We start from the raw sequence: 15,795 nt of genomic DNA, 5'->3' as shown, positions 1-15,795 counted from the left end.
AGACATTCGCTTGAATGGTAAGCCCACAAGAGCCATGGTGGATACAGGTGCTACACACAACTTTATCTCTATGGAGGAGGCATCCCGAGTAGAACTTGTACCTACCAAGGAAGTCGGATGGTTGAAGGTTGTGAACTCTAATGCCAAACCCATACGAGGTGTAGCTCATGGGGTGGTCTTGCAACTTGGTGACTGGGAAGGGATGATAGACCTCTCAGTCGTGCCCATGGATGATTTTCAGGTTGTTCTTGGCATGGACTTCTTAACTCAAGTAAAGGCAGTGCCCATGCCCTTCCTCAACTCAGAGTGATTCGAAGATCAGGCTCCTTACATGGTTCCAGTTGTTCCAGAGACCAAGTCCACCCCCAAGATGCTTTCAGCATTGCAACTCAAGGATGGAGTAAAGAAAGGAGAGACCACTTACCTAGCCACATTGGTGGACTCCGACCTGCTTGACCCACCAACCGGGCATATCCCGCCAGCAATTACAATGGCACTAAAAGAATTCCAGGATGTCATGCCTCCTACATTGTCGAAGAAGCTTCCCTCAAGGAGAGAAGTTGATCACAAGATTGAATTGGAGCCTGGAACCAAACCTCCAGCACGCTCGCCATACAGAATGTCTCCTCCCGAACTGGCCGAGCTATGAAAGCAATTGAATGAGTTGTTGGATGCTGGGTTGATTCAACCTTCTAAGGCCCCTTTTGGAGCACCAGTCCTGTTTCAGAAGAAGCATGATGGATCTCTTCGGCTTTATATTGACTACCGAGCTCTCAACAAGCTCACCATCAAGAACAAATATCCCATACCTTTGGTGGCCGACCTCTTTGACCAGCTCTGCAGGGCCAAGTACTTCACCAAGCTAGACCTGAGGTCGGGGTACTATCAAGTGCGTATAGCTGAAGGGGATGAACACAAAACAGTTTGTGTTACCCGATATGAGTCCTTTGATTTTCTTGTCATGCCCTTTGGGCTCACTAATGCTCCAGCCACCTTTTGTACATTGATGAATAGAATATTTCATCCCTACCTGGACCAATTTGTTGTTGTGTATATTGATGATATTGTAATTTATAATAGAACCTTGGAGGAACATGTTGACCACCTCCGTACTGTTTTTCAGGTCTTGCGAGACAACGACTTGTTTGTTAAGAAGGAGAAATGCTCTTTCGCCACAGAAGATGTGGCCTTCCTTGGCCACATAATTCGAGCAGGCACAATCAGCATGGATCCAGCTAAAGTCAGGGCCATTCAAGATTGGGCACCTCCCACCAGGGTCACCGAGCTTCGCTCTTTCCTTGGCCTTGTGAATTACTACCGAAGATTCATCTCTGGATTCTCAGCACGAGCCACTACCCTCACCAACTTACTGAAGAAGACTAGCATGTGGACCTGGAGTGAATGTTGCCAAACAGCTTTTGATGATTTGAAGAGAGCTGTCTTAGCAGAACCTGTCATTGACTTGCCTGACCCAAGCAAGCCGTATGAGCTACACACAGATGCTTCTGACTTTGCCATTGGTGGGGTCTTGATGCAAGAAGGACATCCCATCACCTATGAGAGCCACAAATTGAATGATACAGAGAGGAGGTACACTGTGCAAGAGAAGGAGATGACAGCCATCGTCCACTGCCTTCGCACATGGCGACACTACCTGCTTGACTCCAAGTTCGTGGTCAAGACTGACAACATAGTTACTAGTTATTTTCAGTCACAAAAGAAGCTGAGCCCTAAGCAAGCTCGATGGCAAGATTTCTTAGCGGAGTTTGACATTACTTTAGAATACAAGCTAGGGCCGATGAAACAGGGTTGCTGATGCACTTAGCAGGAAGGCCGAGCTTGCAGCATTATCCACAGGTGAAGGTCCCTCTAAAAGCCAGATCAGACTGGACCTCATTGAGCGCATTAAGGAAGGACTCCAAAATGACCCCATTGCTCAGAGCTTATTAATAGCTACTCGTGAAGGGAAGACTAGGCGATTTTGGGTTGAAGAAGGCCTTCTTTTGACAAAGGGAAGGCAGATATTTGTATCGAGAGTTGAAGACTTGAGGAAGGCTCTCCTACGTGAATGTCACGACAGCTTATGGGCAGGACACCCTGGGTGGCAGCGTACCTTGGCACTTCTACAACATGCCTACTGTTGGCCTCATATGGAGCAAGATGTTCGAGAATACACAAGGGCATGCCTGATTTGCCAGCAAGACAAGCCTGAGCGTGACAAGCCTCTTGGACTCCTACAACCTCTTCCAATGCCCTCACAACCTTGGGAGAGTGTTTCCATGGACTTCATTAGCGGTCTTCCTAAGGTGGGAGACTATGCATCCATTATTGTTGTTTTTGATAGATTTTCCAAGTATGCCACTTTCATCCCAGTACCAAAGCACCTTTCAGCTGAAGACACGACATACCTTTTCTTCAAGCACGTGGTGAAATATTGGGGAGTCCCACAGAACATTGTTAGTGATCAGGATCCCAGATTCACTAGTGCTTTCTGGATAGAGCTATTCAAGCTTTTTGGTTCGAACTTGAACTTCTCCAGCAGCAGCCATCCAGAGTCTGATGGGCAGACAGAGAGAATGAACTCCCTCCTTGAAGAGTACCTCCGCCATTTTGTATCAGCTACACAGAAGAATTGGATTCGATTGCTGGACATTGCACAGTTCTTCGTCAACACACAGAAGAGCTCCTCCACCAATCAGAGTCCTTTTGAAGTCATCACCGGCCAACTACCAAGATGTCCGCACAGCATCGTCAACAACCATCAAGGGAGAAGCCCTCAAGCCTTCACTTTCACTAGGGAATGGAAAGAATGCCTTGACATCACACGAGCCTCACTAGAGAAAGCCTCCACAAGAATGAAGAAATGGGCCGATTTGGGTAGACGACCCAAGAACTTCCAAGTAGGTGACCTGGCCTTAGTAAAACTTCATACCCATTGTCTTAGGTTCTTTCGAAGAGTACACCCCGGGCTTGTGAGCATGCAAAAGACCTCATTCCGTTCGCAGTGAAGCTGGACGAGTACCTGAGGAAGAATCTTCGAGGACGAAGATTTAATTGAGTGGGAGAGACTGTGACAGATCAGCCACCATCAGCGCCATCAGCACGCCATCTAAGTGTCTTGGGTTGGGTCTTTTTACTCTTTTTGTAAAAGGGGGTATGCCAATGGTAATTATGTAAATAGTAGTATGAATATTCAGTATTTTGATGTATCAATCTGTCACTCCCCCAAAAGCTTAACGTACTCTTTGAGGGGAGGTAGGTAGTCGAGTGAGCTCATAAGCGTGTAAAGGTTAAGCACGAGATCCCCTCGACACTGTATTGTGTGCTTGTGCTTACCACTGATTAATGCAATACAAGTTGCCTTTTGTCTAATTTGTGTGCATTCTTGTTTCCTTTTGTGTGCTGTTGCTTGTATTTGTAGGCTTTCTCGATCCCATCGAACGCCGCACGGGGCCCCATCGATTATCCCCGTGACACTCTAACAACTTGACCATTTGACCAGGCTGAGAAATGAGATGCAATTGAAATCAACGATCGACCATTGCCGAATTGCTCTTCCAGCATCAAGGAAACGACCACCACGCCAGACAAAGCCTAAATCAAAGAAATATTGAAATAGAAAAATAGCTTAGAGAAGCGTGGGGGTGGGGATTTCTCAAACAACCAGTCGGACTAAATTTGTCTCCACTCTGGTTTCATATGGTAACAAACAAATAAGAAAGTCACAAAATTGCTTCAAAAGTGTGAACTGTGAACCATACCACCCACCCAGATGGTTATAACGTCCCACATGGTTAGAAGAGGAAAAGACCACTCACCCAGGCTCCTATATCAGATACTTTCATCTGCTAAATTAACCCACTCCGCCGCGCGGTGAGCACAGAGCGTACTATTCTTTCGCCTTTTACTAAAGAATACCGTGTACTCGCCGCTCAAAGCGACATATGCCTATTTTTGGAGGGCCTTTCTCTTTCCTGAGATGGCCCCAACAAACCAACTTCTAAAATAAATTTAGATGAAATTGTTCATAAACGAAGACCATTTCATAAAATCTGCAGTTCATTAAGAGAACTGTAAAAACTTCAAAGATCTTAAACAGAATACTCTGAACGCAACACTTTACCTCTTATGCTTTGCAGGTCTTCAACGATCATAGCCTTATATTTTTTTCTGCAGATGCCATTCTCATTCCTGTAGTGTTCCGGAAAGAGAAGACAACATTGCACCTTATATTTTTTCTGTGAGGTACTTGATACTGCTAAGTGAGAATTATTTTCAAAAGATTTTGATCGTGGGTTTTAGACAATGATCTATAATCATCTCATTCCGTTACACATCTGTATAGAACTCAGATCTATTACACACACACAGAAAGAGAGAGAGAGAGAGGAATAAATTCAAGAGTGCTATTGTGAAAAAAAGAATGCAATCTTTGTTAAGTGCCACATGGATATGTAGTTTAGAGCTGGAAAGTGACAGTCACACAAGTTGTTTGTTTCTAATGGATTTATTTTAGAACTAAAGGAAAGGGTAAAGATAATAGATCAACATCACGGGTAGCAGTTTATGTGGCAACCCCAAATGTATCACATAGTCCTTATTATGCATCTTAGTTTCAGTCCTAGTTCTGATCAATCTCTATCCAAGTAATAAGCTTTGCATCGGATGATTTAATACAACAAACTGATGAACAAAAAATACCATGAATCTTGAACACACATGCAACAGATAAGCTTTGTCAGTTGAAATAACTTGGAATTGGAGAATAAAAATAAGGGTCCATTTGCTTCATAGCTGGAATTGGAATAGTCCATTCCTATAGTCTGTTTGGTTCATACAGGAATGGGAATGAGAATTTAGCTAAAGAACCTTGAGAGAGAGAGAGAGATTCAATAGAACAATGAGATGAAGCATTCTTTTCATATATCAAGTGGTGGAGTGCCATTCTAATACTAAACAATCAAGTTGATCAATCAACGATATGCCTGCAAATTGCACTTGTTTGATCACATAAACAATCAAAATTTTTAAAACAAAGGCATCTCATAATGCAATCCATTTTCTCCACCCATGGGACAAAAGAAACTGGAGCAAATACAAAACATGACCTCTTTTTTGTGTATTTTTTTTTCCAGATTTAGAACTCGATTTCTGCAAGGGTCTTCTCCCAAGAAAAATTAATTTAATATCATGTGGGCTGATGGCCCACGTATCAGATATTGAACTGATAAAAACAAATACTACACTTGATCTTAGCCAAAAGGCCGACCAAGGTATGCTTTGTTTTGCCTCTCAATTTGTATTTTATAATTCAGCTCTCCTTACCATCTTTCTCTTCCTCTCTCATGACTAAAGCTCAATTTGGAAGGAGTATTAATACAAATGTGTAAAATGTAAAACCTTGTATTTTATATTATTTTGTATATATTTATAACGTACATATTTGTATTTGTGCTCTTCTTAAACTGAGCCTAAATGATTAATTGTTCTCTATTTTCAAATTTTGAAATGAGTATGCATCATTTTTTTTTTTCAAAATTCATGACAAATAATTGTATCTTTCTTTTTCCTTCTTATTTCTTCTCTAAAACAATATTCTCCCTCAATTACATGAATGAAGGATATGGCTGGTCTGGTTAGACCTGATCATCCATCAACAAACAGATGATACTTCAGCCATGGCTGTGATCATGTGATGTTATAATCTATTTCTTTTCTTTCTGTCTTTAATTTTAGTTTGTATACCTTATATTAATACTTTTGTTTGTAAGAAAGATTATTTTGTAATTATTTATTGGACAATTTCATTCAAGAGGAAAAATAAGTTCTTTATCTGATCTTCCCTGGAGGCCAGGATCCTCTTCCCCTTTGTCACAAGTTATAATCATTCAATTCTTCCCCCCTAACAAAGCAAACTAGTTAAATGAAGAAGAGTAAGAAGAAATGGTTTCTACAACATAGCATTTCTACCAATAGCAAGGAAATAATAGGCTGTGGTGAGGTAACCATTTCTGTTGATCACTGACTCCTTTCATCAAGTGGGGCTACTACACAGTCTGCACTTGAGTAAGAAGGATATATCATCAGAACCTTCCTTTCCTCTTACAGTGATTAGTACCATAAATAATCAGTTAACAATTCTGATTTCAGTTGTTGATATTTCACACTTTAGGAATCAGCATATGATAATCAATTGTAAGCAAGTTATGATTTGGTTTGTGAAGGATCTTCATTAAATTTTATGTTCTAATTGAATGTGCTAAAACAATACATCACATCTGGATAAGTAAATAACTAAGATTTAGCTGTGCATCAAAAGTGCTTATTTTGAGGTTTAGGAAAGAAGCCTTGATCATTACATAATTGGCAGGGGCCGCACGAACACGTACCCCCACCCACTATCACAAATTATGACGTACACTCTCCCATTTGGGAAGATGTTAGGTACAGGCACCCCTCCCTAGTGCAATGGAGGTTGCCAACCTTGGCCATGGGACTTTTTGATCACCCATCGACCCCGTTCAAGTAAATATGTTTCTATTTTTTTTCTTTATTTCCATATATTCATCTCTTTCTCCCTTCTTCCTTCTTATACTTTACCAATGTGGGATAAAAACCAAGAAAGTCTCTAACTGAATATTCTGACCATCTCCATCTTACATATTCTTGGTAGGCTTAGACTAATAGAGCTTAGCACTATGCAATGGTGGGTCCTAATTTTATGAATGAGACAAGTGACAACATTATTTAATTAGCAAATAAAACATTTCATTAAACATCAAAAGAGACAACATTCATCGACCAATCTAATGGGATTATATCTATTCATATTGACTCAATCAAGAATGAATTTGCTTTCTGAGCAACTAGACGATATGCCCTAGATTCCTCTCTAGAAGTACTAAAAAATTAACTAATATTATTGAAAAGAAAATTTTGAAACTGTTTTTAATAGAATCCAAAATGTATAGCCATTTATAGGAGATAACAGATTGTTTGCAACCCATAATTAATACAACGAAGAACCCAATTAGGGAGCTCAATTAACCATATATTGAAAGTTTACAAGGTTTCTAGCCCTCCATATAATAGAACATACTTGTGCTAGGGGTGCAAATGATCCGATTCAAAGCCCAATCTTATATTTTCAGATTTGGATAGTCTCATTTTGAATTTTTGAATCGGATAATAGGATAATTAGATCGAATCGTCTTCTCTATCCAATCTGAGAAAATCTCTGTTATTTATTTATTTATAAATATGTTATTTATATTATACTTTTATAAATTTATTATATTATTTATTTTTAATAAAAACATGTATATATAATGAAAATAATTGGAAAAATTCTTTTAATTATTGTTTTCTTTATTTAAATTGTTATATTTTATTCTTCTTTTAATAATTTATTAATTTTTTTAAATCAGATCAGATCCAAAAATCCGAAAACCCGTTATCTAACTCCAGCCCAGACCTTACTGTTCGAGATACTTAGTACTGAGCCGCTCAATAGAAGATACTCACGGACCAGTAGATAAATATGGACAAGGAGTAAGAAAATTTGCGAATAAGAATTGGTAGGGGTGCGCCGGGCCCGTACAGTAGTGCAACGCATGGGCGATGCATGAAGGCCCCAGTAGCAAGCTACTGAGATGGGCCTTCCCCCAAGAAAAAATAATTTAATATCATGTGGGCCGATGGCCCACGTATCAGATATTAAACTGATAAGAACAGATACTACACTTGATCTGAGCCAAAAGGCCGAGAAAGGTATGCTTTGTTTAGCCTCTCAATTTTGCTTTTATGGTTCAGCTCTCCTTACCACCTTTTATCTTCCTATCCCATGTGGGATTAAATGATGAGTTTGTGTCTATTTTCCAGCCAACATTCTACACTTCTCTTCCCTCCTAATTTCTTCTCTAAGCCAACATTCTCTTTCAGCTACTTGAATGAATGATATGGGCGGTCTAAGTTAGACCTGATCATCCATCAACAAACAGGTCTAAGTTAGACATGATCATCCATTCAAGAGGAAAAAATAACTTCTTTCTCTGATCTTCCCAAGGAGGCCAGAGCCTCTTCCCCTTTGTCGTAAATTACATTCAATTCTTCCCCCTAACAAACCTAGTTAACCGAAGAAAGAGTCAAGAAACAATAATGGTTTTTATACAATAGCAAGGAGGCTGTGGTGAGATATCATTTCTATTGATTATTGACTCCTGTCATTCTACCAAATATGCTAGGGAGGGAGGCATTATTAGGTTGAAGGTGAAAGGGTGGAAGTCAATCCAGGTTAGATTGGATTTAGGTCAACCCTAACCCTATCTGAGTTATTGAACCTCCAACTATAATTCTATAACTCTGGGTTCAGGTTGGTCTGGGATTGGCCTGAATCAGCTTTGGAAAACTGGTAATCGAAATTAATTAATTAATCGGTTGATCGGTTCGGTTATTGATTTATTGGTTTTTAATTTTTATAATATGTATTATAAAAATATATAAATATATAATAAAAAAAATTCAAAAAATATATAAAATATTATATTTTAATTAATAAATAATATATCACATATTATAAATAAATATATATATATATAATGCATATTTATTAATTTATAATAAATAAAAAATATATAATATACATAAATATATATAAAATATATAGAAATATATATACTGGTCGGTTCAATTAACCACCGGTTTTCTATATTGATTAACCGAAACCACACCGATTTTTGGGTTCAGTTTCGGTCATTTTTTTCAGTTGATTCGATTTTTTCGGTTTTTTTTGCTCACCCCAACTTAATTTGATATAAACACACGATGGATTATTTAATTTAATATATGGACATATCCAATTTTGGACATTTTGCATTTGATTACTTGTATAAAGTATTGATAAAAACATCAAGAAAACTATTATTTGGGGTAGTGCTGAAACAGATAGAAAACTTTATAGTGTAAGTAGACCCAAATTTGACTGGCGCAATGAACAATTGCACATGGATATGAGATTGGAAAAATTGATGAAAATATTCTTGATAGAAGGGAATAAAAAATGAAAAAAAAAAACGCAATAGGATTATCAATTTATCATCCAGAGTATCGGTCTGAATTATGTGCTTGCATAGTACTGCTAATTCGTTGAACGAAAGATAGACAACACTGAACAGGTTTGAGGCAAAAATATCAAAACAAAACTTTCTTGGACCATTCATCAAGAAAAGACTATTTTCTGGCTAAACAGAGGGAACTACAAGAGTAATGACCATGGTTTTCCAATTGCCGTTGACCCAGAGGGTTGGATCGTTCGGCCGGGGAATTGTTCAGGCAATCGGTTCCGTTTTACCCCAAGCCTGATTACTGGCCATTGAAAAATCATTGATCCATTGATTCGGGCGGTCGAACTGTTTATCCATTCAACAGTTTTTGGCTGTTTTTTATTTTTAATTATTTTTTAATTTATTTGTTAGAATGGGCCATTCATTCGAATTAAACAGTCGGACCGTCAACCCGGAAAATGGTGGCCAAAATGATTTCGTTTCCGAGTCGTTTTTTAAAACCATGGTAATGACACTAATTTTGGAGAGCCAGAATGAAGCATATGGAAGCCTTTTGCTCCCATTTAGTTGGGATAAGGCTTGGATGATGATGATGATGATGATGATAATGAGAATAGGAAGGACTGAAGTTTTTTTACTGTGAAGCTCAGCACTGGGAAAATCATGTACAAGTTATATTAGAGTAGAATGGGAAAATCAGAGATCATCTTAGTAGCCAACTATGAGAAGGGGCTCTTGATACAACGACTTCACCTCAATATTCTTCTCAGCTTTTCTCATCGGGGAAAAGAATGATGTTCATAAGAAAATGATGATATGAATTTAGTAGAACTTACCATTTCGCTTGGTAGAAATGCAGCATCAAGATCTTGGTTGCACTCGTTGCAATACCTAGCTAAAGAGACTAGAGAGAGACAGGCCATTTGGTCAATCATGCTTTGATATGGGTGAGCAATTGATTTATTCGGTTAATACACATACATACACATATATACTACGACTGGCGAATTCTATCAAACGAAAGCCAGTGGCACTTTTTCCTTCCGTCTTCCAAACCCCACCAAAAATCCATGAATAAGTTTTCAATGGTCTTCATAAATAGGCATGGATGCCAAAACATGCTTCATAAGGATCAATTTTCCGCCTCTAGACAAAAGAGAAGGTGAGATTTCCAACCTTGTAACGAATTTGTTCTGTCAATTCAGCAAAGTAGACCTTTTTGAGTCTTCCTTTTTAAAGAGGAATACCCAGATATTAGCAAGGGAATTGCTTCCTGGGTATGCCAGAAATCGTGGTGATCATGTTATTACGATTCGGAGAGAGATTCTTGGGACCAAAGAAGGAGCTCTTACCTCTGTTTATGGCTTGCCCAGAGGCCTTTTCATAACGTTCAAGAAAGAGGAATAAATACTGCACCGAGGACTTTTTGCCATTGAGAAAAGTCAGCCTCTTTCGTTAGTTAACCCACCTTTTTCTAAAAGGGATTGTAGTAATTCTGGTTTTATACTACTTGGAATGGCTCTCTCATATTGAGAAATTCTGTCTAGTGGCATTTCGATCACAGAATCCCTTGACAGCTGCATAAATGACTAGAATTTGTTTTTCAATTGGAAGTGGTGCATATAGTGGTTGTTTCGGTACTTCTGTAAGCCTTGCACCTCTATTGGGTAATGCCTGAGTCGCAGCATCAAGGTCTGACCCAAATTGAGCAAGGCCGGCCACTTCACGATATTGTGCCAATTCCAGTCAACGGGTATAAAGAGGACATATATGTTCTTTACTCTCACTTCAGAAACTACCTAATTATAACCGTTCAAAAACTGTCAGGGTGTTGGAACCATGAATTATAATTGTTTAGGAATTGTTTACTTAATACCTTAATTAATTTTTAAATAAATAAATTATAAAAATGACCATAAATTATAAATAGTTTTGTCTTAGAGATACTGCCATGCGCAAATGCACATACACGTTTACTAGTATACATTTATATATCAAAACAGAAATCTATTAATATATTAATATTTTATTATATAAATAAATAAAATCGATTAACTGCACTTTCAAACCTAAAAACCAAAATTTTTGGTTTAATTAGTTTTTCAGTTTAACCAAACAATGTTCACCCCTATTGATATCACCTCAAGGAACCATGCAACCATTGAACCTAATAGCTTAAGCTGTTAAGAGATCCCTAAATAGTTACTTATTTTCTAACACTTGCTATTTCAGATCAAATATTCATTTCACATATTAAGAGGTACACTGCCATTCTAATATTGAACAAGTTCACCTATCTAAGGATGCCTGTAGAGAAAACAGTTGCACTTGCTTGACCACATACTAACCACTCAAAACTTTTAAAATATAGACATCTCATCTCATAATACAATTCATTCTTCAGCCATGGGACAAAAGAAACTGGAGCAAATACAAAGCAAGAACTTCTTTTGACGTCTCTTTTCTTTTTCTTTCCTTACCTTTTCTTTCAAAACAAACATAATCTTAGCCCCACATGGGAAAGGAGGAGAGAAGGGGCAGGGAGAGTTGAACTATAAGAATGAAATCAGAACTCTGAGCAAAGCATACCTTTTTCGGCCTTTTGGCTAAGATCAAGTGTAGTATCTGTTCTTGTCAGTTTAATATCTGATACTTGGGCCATTGGCCCACATGATATTAAATTAATTTTTCTTGGGGGAAGGCCCACTTTAGTAGCTTGTTACTGGGACTTCAAGCATCGCCCATGCGTTGCACTACTATAGGGGCCTGGCTCACTCCCTATGAATACCTCTCATCAAAATTTTTTCGGAGAAGTACAGACAGGCCCAATGCAGATTTCTGATTTCCACTGCAGAGTTATAAACATTCAAAAAGTCAAAAACCCCCACTCTACACATCAATATTTGCCTGTAAATTGGCATTAATTCCAAGCTGGCATCCACCCAACCTACAAACTCTGACCCTGAGCTGATCGGTCATTCTCTCAAATTTCTTTCATTTTGTTGATAATTAGTTGTAGGCCCATGATGAGTAGACGTCGGTTGGCCATACATAACAAGCCTATAACCCAGTGAGAATGAACTTTTGTTTAAACTATTTTCTATGAAACAAGAGCTTTCTTTTCTGCAAGTATCAAATTTGATCAATTGACTTGCAATAGTATTACCAATACTCTAATTCAGGGTGTCTTGTGGAACAATTCACACTAAGACAAAAGATCATTCGTCTATTGCTTTACCTTCTAATTCTAAGGCTGCAAGAACTTGACTTTTGGAAAGTAAGAACAATTAATTTCAGTATAAATATTATATAAATATGTATTTATATAAGTATTTATGTATATGTCCATTCATTTATGTACATGAAATTATACATCTATAAATGCATATTTATATATTCTTTTTCTATAAGTATTTATGTATGTATACTTATATGTATGTATCTACAGGTAAGGGTGTCAATAAACTGATTTTAGATTGGACCCCATTTAGTTCAAAATGAATTTGGACGGATTGGATGGACCAACAAGACATATTAGATTGGACCAATCGGACTAAAATATTTATCAGATTGGATTGATATAAGATAAGAATATATGTGTCAATGGACCAGATTTGGGTTGAAACTAATATAAATCAAAATGAATTTGAACAGATTGAATGGTCCAGACATTGAATTAAACCGGTCCAAATTGGTTCAAAATATTCATTAGATTGGATTGGACCTGACCCATTTATAATAGACTCACATTGTGGATCCGGTTGGATCAAATCCAGTCCATTTCTTTCATAAAAAAGTCATAATAAATCCAAACCCTCCCACCCTATTTGTCTCTGAACCCTACTTTCTTTAATCCTTATTTCATTTTTTTGTGTTTATCAAGACAAAAGATTATGGGAAAACTAAGTCAATTACATTGAGGATTAAGTAATACTTGTGGGATTTGGTCATTTGAGGGATGCCAATATAGGTATAATGTGAATTGTGCCATGCTTTTTATCTTGCCACCTGCACTGTAGCGAGCCGTGCTAGCGCAGCCCGAAAGTGCAGGGAGGGGGGAGGGGGGAGGGGGGGCGCTTGCCGCTTGCACAAGCTTGGGACTGTAGCCCATGGGCCCATGCCAGGCCAAACTAGCATGTGGGCCAACACGAATTTTTTTATGTGGTGGTTGTAATGGAATTTTCCCTGTGCCGGGCCATACCAGTCTGGCCTGTTTTACACTTCATATCATTTATGCATTTCTGACATTTTGTAATAATATTTTTGTTGTTTATGCTGTGAATTACTAATGTAATTGACTTAATATACTTTTCTCATTACCATAAGTCAAAAAACGTAAGGTTTAGTTTTGAAAGAGTATAAATACAAATATATACAGTATAAATTTATACAAAATAATACAAAATATAAGATTTTGTGCTCTACTTCTTCCAAATGGAGCCTAAATAATTCCTTCCCCCCCCCCCCCAAAAAAAATAGGGGTGGATTCAAGCCGAGCCGAGTCGAGTCGAATAGTATCAGTCTCGAGTTCGGCTTGAGACTATTCTACAAGGCTCAAGCTCGGTTCGAGCCAGAACCTTGAGCTCAAGTTCGGTTCGAGTCAAAAGTTCATAAGCTCGAGCTTGGCTCAGCTTGGCTCGTTTTATATTTTATAAAAATATTTTATTATAAAAATATTATGGATTCAAGCCGAGCCGAGTCGAGTCGAATAGTACCAGTCTCGAGCTCGGCTTGAGACTATTCTACAAGGCTCAAGCTCGGTTCGAGCCAGAACCTTGAGCTCAAGCTCGGCTCGAGTCAAAAGTTCATAAGCTCGAGCTTGGCTCAACTCGGCTTGTTTTATATTTTATAAAAATATTTTATTATAAAAATATTTAGAAAAAATATTTTATAGAAATAAAAATCATATATAATTTTTTTTAAATTTTATATTTAAAAAATTAAGAATTATAATATTTTTATTATATATATTATTTTCTATAATTTTATTTTATATATATATATATATATATATATATTCGAGCCGGCTCGCGAGCCTTATGAGCCGAGCTCTAATAGGCTCGAGCTCAGCTCGGCTGAAATCGAGCCGAGCCAAGCTTTTCACGAGCCGAGCTCGAGCAGTTCGTGAAAAGCTCAGCTCGTTACCACCCCTACCCCCAAACAAAAAAAAAAAATGAAAATTCCTAGCTCCCCCAATATATTGATAGTATATTGCATGTCAAATCTTTTAAGTTCAAAGGATATTTTTTTCCTAAAACATGATAACTATGTTTTGTTGGAGTCAAGATCACCTGCCAACAAAACACATTCTAACCCTCTACCAAGCTAATCTCACACTGCATATCTTATACATGGTGAGTTCCACTTTTATGGTGGGTCGCAGTCTCATAGTGAACAGATATGCGGTGTTAGATCAAGTTGGTAGAAGGTTGGAACATGTTTTATTGGCAGAAGATCTTAACTCGTTCTATTCCAAGTAATAGTGCTAACATGAATTAACGTGAATCCTTAGGGTCAAGGAAACAAGTACATTTAACAAAAGGAAGTAGAGAAGTTGGATCAGTCCCAGACCAACCTAAACGCAGAGTTATAGTTGGAGGTTCAATAACTCAGATAGGATTATGGTTGACCTCAACCCAATCTAACCTGGTCTGACTTGCGCCCCTGACACCTTCAACCTAATAATGACTCCCTCCCTAGCATATTTGGTAGAATGACAGGAGTCAATAATCAATAGAAATGTATCTCACCACAGCCTATTATTTCCTTGCTATTGTATAAAAACCATTGTTGTTTCTTCTCTTTCTTCGGTTAACTAGGTTTGTTAGGGGGAAGAATTGAATGTAACTTGCGACAAAGGGGAAGAGGCTCTGGCCTCCTGGGAAGATCAGAGAAAGAAGTTATTTTTTCCTCTTGAATGGATGATCATGTCTAACTTAGACCTGTTTGTTGATGGATGATCAGGTCTAGCTTAGACCGGCCATATCATTCATTCAAGTAGCTGAGAGAGAATGTTGGCTTAGAGAAGAAATTAGGAGGGAAGAGAAAGATCAAGTGTAGAATGTTGGCTTGAAAATAGACACAAACTCATCATTTAATCCCACATGGGATAGGAAGATAAAAGGTGATAAGGAGAGATGAACTATAAAAGCCAAATTGAGAGGCTAAACAAAGCATACCTTTCTCGGCCTTTTGGCTAAGATCAAGTGTAGTATCTGTTCTTATCAGTTTAATATCTGATACGTAGGCCATTGGCCCACATGATATTAAGTTAATTTTTCTTGGGGGAAGGCCCATCTCAGTAGCTTGCTACTGGGCCTTCATGCATCGCCCATGCGTTGCACTACTGCACGGGCCCGGTGCACCCCTACCAATTCTTATTCTCAATTTTTCTTACACCTTGTCCATATTTATCTACTAGGCCATGAGTATGTACTATTGAAAGGCCGGGATAAATTATTAAAAGAAGAATAAAATATAACAATTTAAATAAAGAAAAACAAATATCCTTTCAACTATTTTCATCATATATATATATTTTATTAAAAAATAAATAATATAACAAAATTATAAAAATATAATATAAATAATACATTGATTATTAAAAAATTTAACACCAAGAAGGTCCCGCCAACCGCAAGTTGCAATCGGTGAGGTTCCCAAAAGGTCGTCTTCTCCAACGGGCAGCGGAGGAAGACGATCTGCTTCTCCTGACATCGGGAGAGGTGAGGGA

At 38.0% G+C, this 15,795-nt stretch overlaps 5 non-coding genes and 1 pseudogene across 5 annotated transcripts; 3 read left to right on the top strand and 3 right to left on the bottom strand.

Moving 5' to 3' along the window:
• The first annotated feature begins 3,864 nt into the window (after positions 1-3,864).
• LOC148789695 (U5 spliceosomal RNA) lies at positions 3,865-3,983 on the top strand. Its single transcript, XR_016079989.1, has one exon. It is a non-coding gene; the product is annotated as a U5 spliceosomal RNA (small nuclear RNA).
• A 1,171-nt stretch (positions 3,984-5,154) lies between these two features.
• Positions 5,155-5,277, bottom strand: LOC148789694 (U2 spliceosomal RNA; annotated as a pseudogene).
• A 1,089-nt stretch (positions 5,278-6,366) lies between these two features.
• LOC148789693 (U1 spliceosomal RNA) lies at positions 6,367-6,533 on the bottom strand. The gene has a single exon (XR_016079918.1). It is a non-coding gene; the product is annotated as a U1 spliceosomal RNA (small nuclear RNA).
• A 1,045-nt stretch (positions 6,534-7,578) lies between these two features.
• Positions 7,579-7,774, bottom strand: LOC148789692 (U2 spliceosomal RNA). Its single transcript, XR_016079998.1, has one exon. It is a non-coding gene; the product is annotated as a U2 spliceosomal RNA (small nuclear RNA).
• A 3,873-nt stretch (positions 7,775-11,647) lies between these two features.
• Positions 11,648-11,842, top strand: LOC148789691 (U2 spliceosomal RNA). Its single transcript, XR_016080004.1, has one exon. It is a non-coding gene; the product is annotated as a U2 spliceosomal RNA (small nuclear RNA).
• Positions 11,843-15,237: 3,395 nt separating this feature from the next.
• On the top strand, positions 15,238-15,432 carry LOC148789690 (U2 spliceosomal RNA). Its single transcript, XR_016079993.1, has one exon. It is a non-coding gene; the product is annotated as a U2 spliceosomal RNA (small nuclear RNA).
• The last annotated feature ends 363 nt before the right edge of the window (positions 15,433-15,795 follow it).

Source organism: Nelumbo nucifera, chromosome 8 (assembly GCF_055504915.1).
Source record: "Nelumbo nucifera cultivar China Antique chromosome 8, China Antique-T2T, whole genome shotgun sequence".
Taxonomy (NCBI): domain Eukaryota; kingdom Viridiplantae; phylum Streptophyta; class Magnoliopsida; order Proteales; family Nelumbonaceae; genus Nelumbo; species Nelumbo nucifera.
This window is presented reverse-complemented; position numbering and strand designations above follow the sequence as displayed.